A 10,080-nucleotide genomic window follows, 5' to 3' on the forward strand; every position below is an offset into this window, starting at 1 on the left:
CCCCAGCTGTCATCACTGCCTGCAGTGTTCTGCTCTAACTGGAACCTGGGGACACTTTATCAGTCATGTCCTTCAGTGGGACCCATTAAAAGTTCAACAAAGTTCAGTGTATAAATTTAACTTTGAGTTCTTGAGAAGGTTTTTGAAGACTCTCTCAGGGACTGAGCCTGATGTAAACAACACCAACGTCCCAAGAAGGTCATTAAAGTCCTTGTGCTGTGTCTGTGCTGCTGAGCTTTAAAGGAACAGCTCTTCCCAGGACCAGCTCCTCTCCCAGCCCAGCAGGGCTGAGGGCTCTGCCTGCAGGCACTGAGGGGACAGGAGCCAGGCAGAGACAGGCTGAAAGCAATCAGGATTGGGAAGACATTTAGCTGAGACTACACTTGGGGAAAGATCTTCACAGGTCTCTACATGGTGAGTCTGTGGATGCAGGGAAATGTCTCCTGTGCTCCTGGAGGGATCTCCTGAAGCTGGCACACCCCACAGCCTGGGGGATGTGCCAGGAGCACTCTTCTAGTTTCTCTGGGGCAGAGGAGCAGAAGGAGGAGGAGGAGGATGTGCTGCAAAGCGGGGCTGCCCTGGGCACCCTCAGAGGGACAGGTCCATGGACGTCGCAGGGAAGAAGTTGGAGGTGGAAGGAGCGACCCCCATCAGGGCAGATTCCTCCTGCTGTGGAGATGGTGCTGCATGGCCAGGGCTGCTCTCAGCTTTCTCCTAAAGGCAAGGGAAAGGGGCTGTCAGCTTTGGCTGTGTCACTGAGACTCCTGCACTGTCAGCCTGGCCATCAGCAGATGTGCCTCAGGTCTCCCTCAGAAAGTGCCTCCTCAGCCTCCTCTCCCTACAGACAGCAGCAGCAGCACCTTGGCTTGCAGCATCTCTGTTTGTCTGCCCTGCCCTTAAGGCCCTGCTGCCAGGGAGATGCCCCTGGGCAGTGCCCTGTGCTGGGAGGGGTCTGCAGGGCAGAGCTGAGCCCCCAGGGCTGGGCTGGGCTCTGGCAGCACTGGCAGGGACAAGACTTGGATAGAGAGCAACAGCTCCCAACAGGCACAACTGCAGGCAGCAGACCGACAGTCCAAGCCTTGGTTTCCCTTCCTGTTCAGGTGCACAGGGAAAGATAGAAGAGTTTAGAGAAATTGACTTTGAATCTAGAGACTTCAAAAAGTCCATTTTATTTGCAAGCATGTTTGAAGTGCAATCACCCTGAAATATAGGGAGATGTAATAAGCAAAGGGCACCTGTGTGGGACCAGCAGGTCTGACTGCACTGGGGCACAGGGAACTCTCTTTGCCTTCTGGGCTCCCCAGTGTTCTGACTGACAGAAATGCTGAGGATGAGGCAGTAACTCATCAACAGCAGAAACCCAAATTCAAAATAGTTGAGGAAAGTTCCCTCACAGGAAGAAAAGTAATTTTGTGGGGATTCCCAATTAAATAGAAAAACATTGACTAAAAGAAGTTGGCTCCAACTTGTCAATGTCTTCTTTCAAGAGTCCACCATGCCCAGAGTGAAGAAATGTCCAACAGCAGCTCCATCAGCCACTTCCTCCTGCTGGCAGTGGCCGACACGCGGCAGCTGCAGCTCCTGCACTTCTGCCTCTTGCTGGGCATCTCCCTGGCTGCCCTCCTGGGCAACGGCCTCATCATCAGCGCCGTAGCCTGCGGCCAGCACCTGCACACGCCCATGTTCTTCTTCCTGCTCAACCTGGCCCTCAGCGACCTGGGCTCCATCTGCACCACTGTCCCCAAAGCCATGCACAATTCCCTCTGGGACACCACCAGAATCTCCTACACAGGATGTGCTGCACAACAGTTTTCCTTTATGTTCTTCATCTCAGCAGAGTATTTCCTCCTGACCATCATGTGCTACGACCCCTACGTGTCCATCTGCAAACCCCTGCACTACGGGACCCTCCTGGGCAGCAGAGCGTGTGCCCACATGGCAGCAGCTGCCTGGGCCAGTGCCTTTCTCAATGCTCTCATGCACACAGCCAATACATTTTCCCTGCCCCTGTGCCAAGGCAATGCCCTGGGCCAGTTCTTCTGTGAAATCCCACACATCCTCAAGCTCACCTGCTCACACTCCAGCTACAGGGAAGTTGGGCTTCTTGTGGTCACTTTCTGTTTAGCCTTTGGTTGTTTTGTGTTCATTGTTTTCTCCTATGTGCAGATCTTCAGGGCTGTGCTGAGGATCCCCTCTGAGCAGGGACGGCACAAAGCCTTTTCCACCTGCCTCCCTCACCTGGCCGTGCTCTCCCTGTTCCTCAGCACTGACGCATTTGCCTACCTGAAGCCCTCTTCCATCTCCTCCCCATCCTTGGATCTGGCAGTGTCAGTTCTGTACTCAGTGGTGCCTCCAGCCCTGAACCCCCTCATCTACAGCCTGAGGAACCAGGAGCTCAAGAATGGCCTGAGGAAAATGATAACAAATGGATTTCAGAAACAATAAACTCTCATTCTTCTGCATAGCTCTTATGATGTTACTCCTTAATTATCACTCTCTGTCCTGTGTTTTTTGCTGTTTACACAAGTGTTACACTTTTGTGAATTTGTTCCCACAACAATTTTTGACTCTACCCTTTTTATTTTAGTATTTGTCTTTCTTTTGGCACCCGGATGCATTAAAACCAGGAGCTGTACTACATACATGCTTACCTAAAATAAAGAACTCTGTATTGCCATGTGTGCCTGACATCTTTCCTCCCTGACTTCTCTGGAGCTGCAGGGTCGGTGCCTGTGGGCAGAGCTGGAGCAGAAAAGGGAACCTCAGTGCTCCACACTGCCAGGGAGCACCAGGCCTCCTCCTCTGTAACCTCCCCTTCCTTCACTTCCACACTTCCCTTCAGAGCCCCTGTGCTGGTTTAAGGCCTCAGGGCTCTGTCAGCTCGGTCCCAGTCCTGCTGTGTGACTGTTCAGGGACTGCAGGCAGGGACAGGCCATGGGCACTGCTGGGACAGAGCTGGGCTCTGCAACAGCATTTCCATCGTGCAAGGGCATCTCCCCAGTGCAGGGCCTGAAAGCTTCAATCTTCTTCCCAGTTTGCTCTCAAGGATGTGCCCAACAGAGCGCCCTGGAGAGGAAACCAGCAGTGCCCAGCAGAAGTGTGGCAGCGATCAGGGTGGGGGCTGTCCCAGCAGTGCCCTTGCAAAGCCAGCACTGCTACAGCAGTGGCCTCTCAGCCCAGGTCAGAGAGGTTGTTCTTCCCTCCATGGAGGGACATCAAGTGACCGGGTCAGGAGTCCGTGTTTGCTGGGCACGGGCATTCCACAGCTCTGAACATCCTGTGTGTGTGAGGGGACAAAAACCCAGTGAGCACAAACACCTTCAGCTGCTCCTGGAGTTTCCAGAGAATAATATTCCCTGGGAACTCCTGAGTGCAGGGCTGGGATGAGCTCCTGAGCAGAGAGCTCCCTGTGTCCATCCCTCCGGCTGTGGGGCACTATCGCCGTCCGGGGACTATGTACAAATCACGAACGGGACGGGACTGCTAGGAACGCGTCTTGAGCTGTTTTATTTTCCAGCATCAGTCTCATTACATGGTTATGACAATGGGAAGATGCCATTGGCTCACATCCCAGGCAGCAGACCAAGAACTTAATGTTACAACTTACTTTATAAGTTTTTTGACCAATCACACAAAGCAAAAGCATATTGAAAGTAGTTCTATCTAACAACCAGTATAAGCACATGTACCTTTGGTTAAAACAATGCTTGCTTATTTCAAATATAATACCTGTTTGTAAGCCTTAAAACACAATGCACAGAGCTCCATTATTAAGCTTAGAACTTCCTAATATCTTGCTAGATATACTTTTCTGCAGCTTAGGGAGTTATTCTAGACAAGTGTTAATACACAGACCATTGTTCCATTTGTCCTTACTTTTCTACTTTTTACAAAATTTTTCTGCTGACTTACTTTATGGCTACTGCTTAGCTCCAATCACAGTTCTGCTGTCTCTGAGGCCTGCCTTTTGCAGCTTTCCCAAAACCCTCTGATTTTATGGATTCCCACAAGGCTCACCTCGGCTCCCAACAGAGTCAATTGCTGCGATCCCCCCGTCACCCCAGCACTGCAAACAGGTTCTGCCCCCACATGTCCCAATGGTATTAGGGTACACTGCACACCAGTATCAACAAAGACATCATATTTTTGTGGCTCTGATGTGCCAGGACATCGGATCCACACCATCCAGAAGATACGATTTTCCCGTGTCTCTCTCTGGCCAGAGGCAGGGCCCCTCTAGCCCTAGTTATTATTTCTTTCCGGGGCATACAAGGTAGAGGTTCCTTCAAGGGGATCTGACAGATCACACCTGGCAGCTCGGTCATGGCAGGCTGAGGCTACCTTCACTTTAGTGGAACTCCCTCAGTTAGTGTTTCCCTCCTTCAGTTGACGCACCTGTGCTACCAGGACGGAAGTGGGTTTCCCATCCCACCTTCCCATGTCTTCCCCATGGTCACGCAGAAAGAACCACAGGTCAGCTCATGGACTGTACCCTCTCTCTCTAGCTGGGGGGATGTTGGGCTCCAACTCGGTGGTCTGTGACTTGCACGGGTGCCACACTGATCTTCCTCACCTGAAGAAAGCATTTTATGCAGACCCTGGTCTGAGAGGCCTGCTTGCACAACCCTGCATGCAAGCCTGCTAGCAGAGACGTGCTAGCAGAGATGTGCTGCACTTGGACAAGACAATATGGATTCACTTGCCAAGATGTGCCCAAGAAGAAGGGATGTGAAGCAGGATGTTCCGAGGATAAGCAAAGAAGATATGAAGCGAGATGTTCTACTGATACTTTTACGTGACTAAGTCTGTGTTAGCTTTTTGCCTTGCTTTGTATCCAATCAAATATATTCCCACGTTGCTAGTATAAATGTACCCTCAAATTTGCAATAAACCAAGCATTGATCGTTACCTCCATGAGGACTGATCTCTGACTCCGGGGGCTCCTCTCTCTCCTTTTGTCTCTCTCTCCCCACCCCGTCCTATTTTTTTCTTTTTACCACAGTGTCTGTTTTGCCAGTGGGCAGGGTCAGCACCAAAGACACAGACACCAAGTTCAGGAATTGTGTGATATATTATAATGCAAAACTGCAAGGAATCATAAAAGGAGCAGCTCAGCACCGCACCCAATCATCACCACCAAAGATTGGCTGCAGTGATTAAGAAAGAGACAGCCCCAGTTCCCCTCAGCCTTTACCATCCCCCAGATCCACACAGCAGCTGGGGGAAGCTGTCACAGCCAAGGGCTGCAGAGCCACTCCCGGAGACTGGGAATTCCTACAGGTGCCTCTAGCCACAGGGGAGGCTCCAAGCCCACTGTGAGAGAGCCCAGCTCTGACAGTGCTGAATGAACAAACTGAAAGTACTTCTAGCAAGGGAACATCTGGTTTCATTCTCCTCTTGGGTCCCTCCCAAAGCCTGGCCAGGGCTCAAGGATGAACTAAGGGAGCTGACTTTGACCACACAGCCCCAAACAAAGCTCAATGTCAGATTTCATGGCCTTGTGCGACTTCTAAATACAGAAAGGTCAATACATGTTTCACTAATGAGTGGATGTATCTATTACAGCTCTAATGACCATGCATATTTCACTAATGAGCAGTTACAAAGATAACCTTTGGTTGGAAGGTCACCTTTGGCTCAGGGCCTGTTGTCCAGGCCTCACTCAGGGCCTGTTGTCCAGGCCTTGGTACCTCAGGGATGTGGATTAGTGCTGGGCTTGGCACTGCTGGGTGAATGCTGGCCAGGGCTCAAGGATGAACTAAGGGAGCTGACTTTGACCACACAGCCCCAAACAAAGCTCAATGTCAGATTTCATGGCCTTGTGCGACTTCTAAATACAGAAAGGTCAATACATGTTTCACTAATGAGTGGATGTATCTATTACAGCTCTAATGACCATGCATATTTCACTAATGAGCAGTTACAAAGATAACCTTTGGTTGGAAGGTCACCTTTGGCTCAGGGCCTGTTGTCCAGGCCTCACTCAGGGCCTGTTGTCCAGGCCTTGGTACCTCAGGGATGTGGATTAGTGCTGGGCTTGGCACTGCTGGGTGAATGGCTGGACTGGATGAGCTCAGGGGTCTTATCCAACAGAAAGGATTCTATAATTTCCATCTGCTGGAATAATTCAGGTCCATGTTACCAGCATTAATTTGGTTGAAAAGTTCTCTCTTCCTCAGCTCTTAAGGCCTGAGGCTTCAGCTCCTTCAGCTCCTGGTGCTAAGCTGCTCATGCTGAATGAGACGACTCAGAGAGAAGAGCACAGTCCATCCAATTCCTTCTGGGACATGGAGAGGGGAGGGTGTGGAAACAGGAGCATTGTTTGGTGTGGCCTCCTCTCTGCCCTTCTCACCTTTCAGCGCTTTGAACCAGCCAAGAGCTTTCTCCAAGAGTGCAATGGAGCAGCTGTTCCTGCTCCCAGCTCTGGCTCTCTCCAGTCTCTGACCTTGCCTGCTTTTGTCCCTCTTGCTGTGCCCTCTGTTCCTGCTGTGCTCAGTGGCTGCTGCCCAGGACTGTGGCACTGGCACAGATCAAGAGACCCTCCTTTCTCTGCCCTTGGAGCTGCCTGGGCACAGCAGCCTTTTCCATCTGGAAGCTCCCCATGGACAGGGAGTCCCCAGCTCTGTTCCTTGCACAACCTCCAGGAGCCCAGGGCTGCCATCTCAAGTCCCTGCTGGCACTGGGGCTCCCAGGTGCCTCAGGCTGCTGTGACACCGCTGCACACGGGAGGGAAGAGGGGCAAGGGCTGTGCTGAAAGTCAGCTCCATGTGCTGCTGCTGCTGTGGGGTCATTTGTCCAGCCCTGGCCCAGAGTCAGGGATCAGATCCAGGCCCTGCTGCTGCTCCCTGGGGATCAGCCCCAGTTTGGGTGTTGCTGTCAGGGCCATCAGAAGCGGTGGCTGGAGCAGCGGGTGCTGACAGTGCCCCAAGGCCTGGGGCCGGAGGGGTCCCTGGTTTGGGCTGGGAGGGAGCTGCCCCTTGTTCTCCCTCTGCCTCACGCAGAGCTGGGCCGGACACAAGTGGGCAGCACAGCCCCCAGGGAGCCTGCGAGTCTCTTCCAGCCCTGGCTGCTCAGAGTTTGGGCCTTGGAGCCTCAGGTGGACAAAGGCAGCTGCTCCTGGTCCCTCTGTGTGCCCCCGTGTTCTGCAGTGCTGCTCCATCAGTCTGTGCCCAGCAATTGGGAAAAGCCTCAGCCCTGCAGGGCCAGGAGCTGCCGGGCTCTGCCTGAGCAGCTCAGCCAGTGGGAAGGGAGCTGCTCCACACGGGAACCAGGAGCAAAGGGCTGCAGCACCTCGTGCTGGGGCAGAGCCCAAATTCTGAGAGGGAATAACAGAGTTATTCATGGGCATTGGTGCGTCAGATGCTGTGCCTGCAAACACAGGGTTCAGGATGTGCAAAAGAATTCTGCAGCTCTTGACTGGATCAGGATGTCAGCAGTGCTGAACTCCAGCTCAGTCCAAATGAAACACTTCACACCTCTGCTCATATCTGCTAGATTGTTTATTTCAGGGTATCCAGAGAAAAGTAAACAGAGGAGGAGGCTACATTTTCATTGTTTATCAGAAATGTATCTCAGGATGCTGTACATTCCTTTTTTAGGTGTGTTCTCGGTTAAAAAAAAAAAAAAAGGAAAGAAAAAATCTGAAAGATAAAAAAAAAAAACAAATGTGTCGTGAAAATTATCTGTATCTTTGGCTTGACACGTAACTGATCTTTTTAGAAAGAGAACTCATTTACTGACTTGGTAACTGTTTGGATGCATGGATCCATCTTACTGACCTCAGCATCCCTTTTTTAAAACATTCTGGGTTTAGTTTGAATATTCAGTTATTTTAAATTGTGGTTGACTCAATAGGAAATTGAAAGATGGATTGTGCATGACTGTGTCTTGAGTGTATAAATATCGCAGTTTGAAATTTGGACCTAAAGCATTAAAAATGATAGTTATAAATCCCAATGGATTGTCTGACAGCAGCTTTTCCTAGAGGATGTGCAGCACTCCAAGGACTTCATCAGAGGGGTTTGGAGTGCTTGGAGCTTTGTCCTGTGCCACTCTGGGATGTCATGGAATGGAACTTCACCTGACACTAGCCCAGGTCACCCTCTGCCACCAAAGCTCCTTGGACCTTGTGTCCCCCAGGCAGACACAAAGTGTTTGTGCTGCTCCCCCTTTTGCACAAACCCACAGAGAGCTGGGATTTTTCCAAGTCTCGTGTCTGATTGGGCCATATTCCTAAAGAAGCAGCAGCCCATCCTGATGAATATGGTGAGTTATGTGGATGGTTGTGAGCTCCACTTCCTGCCTAGAAATACTGAAACTGCTTCTGAATGCTGCTCCTTCAGCTCTTGGACACCTTCTCACACAGAGCTGGGGAAAAAATCCCCTGGTCTCTGGCTAAAGGGTGAGTTATGCAGTCGAAGCAAGAGGAAATTGCTGTGTGCCCTTCCAGCACCAAACAGCACTGGGAATCAAAACTGTGTCAAACCCCAAATCCTTTAGAAGATGCCCTTCCCTCTCCCCCTGTTAATGAGCTGCACATTCCCTTTGAAACTGTCAGGGATTTCCTAAAGACACAAAGTCCCACTTACAGCGTTTTGCTCTGGTTTGGAAGTGCAGAAGGGCAATTCTCCATCCAGCAGCTCCAGACTGCACTGCCTCAGGAACACGGCCCACTCGCCAGCTTTGCCCCACTTGTGGCACTTCTAGAGGAGGAAGAAAGTGCAACTGCACAATTCCAGCCAATAAAGAAGGAAGAATGGGACAGACAAAACATCCTGAGGAGATCCAGGCATTTCGATTCGACTGTGGAGAGTTTGGGTCCTTGCCCATTGGATGTGTGCCCCCAGCTGCAATCTCTGGGCCTGCAGCAGAGTCTCACTCACCTGCCAAAGCAGAAAGCTCAGGCGCTGTGCTCGGAAGGGGCTCATCTGATGCAAAGCTGTCAGAGCAATGTGAGGGCAGAGCCAGCCCAGCTGTGCCCAGGGCTGAGCCCAGCAGAGCCCTGGCAGAGCCCAGAGCAGCCTCAGCACCTGCAGAGCCCGGCTGCAAGGAGAGAAACCAGAAAGTGCCCGTCAGCTGAGGGCTCCTGTCCCCTTGTCCCAATGCCCGTGGTGCCCAGGCCATGCTGGCTGTGCCAGAGCTGTGCCCAGAGCTGCCCATCACTGCTGCCTTTGGCAGCAGAGCAGGAGGGCAGGACATGTGCCCAGCCTGCAGCCAGCCATGGCACATGCAGCCCTCAGCAGCTGCCCAGAGCAGGATGCTCCTGTGCTCGCTGCCATCTCCCAAAAGCTCTGATCCCACCATGCCAAGCAGGCAGGAACCCACCTCACGCCATCCACGGCTGGAAGAAAAGCTGGTCCCAAACGATGTCCTCAGCCTTCTCCAAGGGCACGGCCTATCCACGCCACAGCTGCTCCCAAGCACTTCCCTATCCAGACTGGACCACCTAGATAGCTTCCTCTGGAAAAACAAACAACCAATTATGGAAAAGAGATTAGAGACAAAAAGGGAAAACAAGAAAAAAACTGCTGAAATCTCTTATCTCTGTCAGTGGCTTGAGGAACGCCCAACCCTTACATGCTAGGAAAAACCCAGCCATGGGTGAGGGAAGCCCACACTTTCTCACTTCCCCCTGCACTGTCCCCCAAAATAACAGTGATCCCAAAGCAAACAAGGGCAGTGGAGGTACCCAAGGCCTCCCTTGCCTGCAAAGCAAAGCAGCCCCAGCACAGGTTCTGGAGTCCCACCTCTGCTCCCACCACGGGGGTTTGTTTGTGTCGGGCTGGCTGCCCCAGCCCCAGCCCCAGCCCAGGCCATGGTGGGTGCTGGGGGCTGTTGGCAGGGCCTGGAGCCCACTCCCATTTCATACCCACCCCAGCCCATCCCCCCAGCCCTGCCAAAAAGCAGCAGGGCAGCTGACTGAAGAATTAGTTGCATCTGCCCCAGCCAAGGCAGAACCTTTGCTTCCCAGCCAGGCTGGGCAATGCCCAAATCTGGGAGCATTTCCCTGGGTGTGGACTCATCTGCAAATTCACAGCTGAGCCTGGCTTTGAAGAAGGTGCCAGAATCAAAGTCCATCAC

At 52.1% G+C, this 10,080-nt stretch overlaps 1 pseudogene; it reads left to right on the forward strand.

The window, feature by feature from the left end:
* The first annotated feature begins 1,457 nt into the window (after positions 1 to 1,457).
* Positions 1,458 to 2,445, forward strand: LOC121340948 (annotated as a pseudogene).
* Positions 2,446 to 10,080: the final 7,635 nt, after the last annotated feature.

Source organism: Onychostruthus taczanowskii, unplaced genomic scaffold, assembly GCF_017590055.1.
Source record: "Onychostruthus taczanowskii isolate IOZ18803 unplaced genomic scaffold, ASM1759005v1 scaffold437, whole genome shotgun sequence".
Classification (NCBI taxonomy): Eukaryota; Metazoa; Chordata; class Aves; order Passeriformes; family Passeridae; genus Onychostruthus; species Onychostruthus taczanowskii.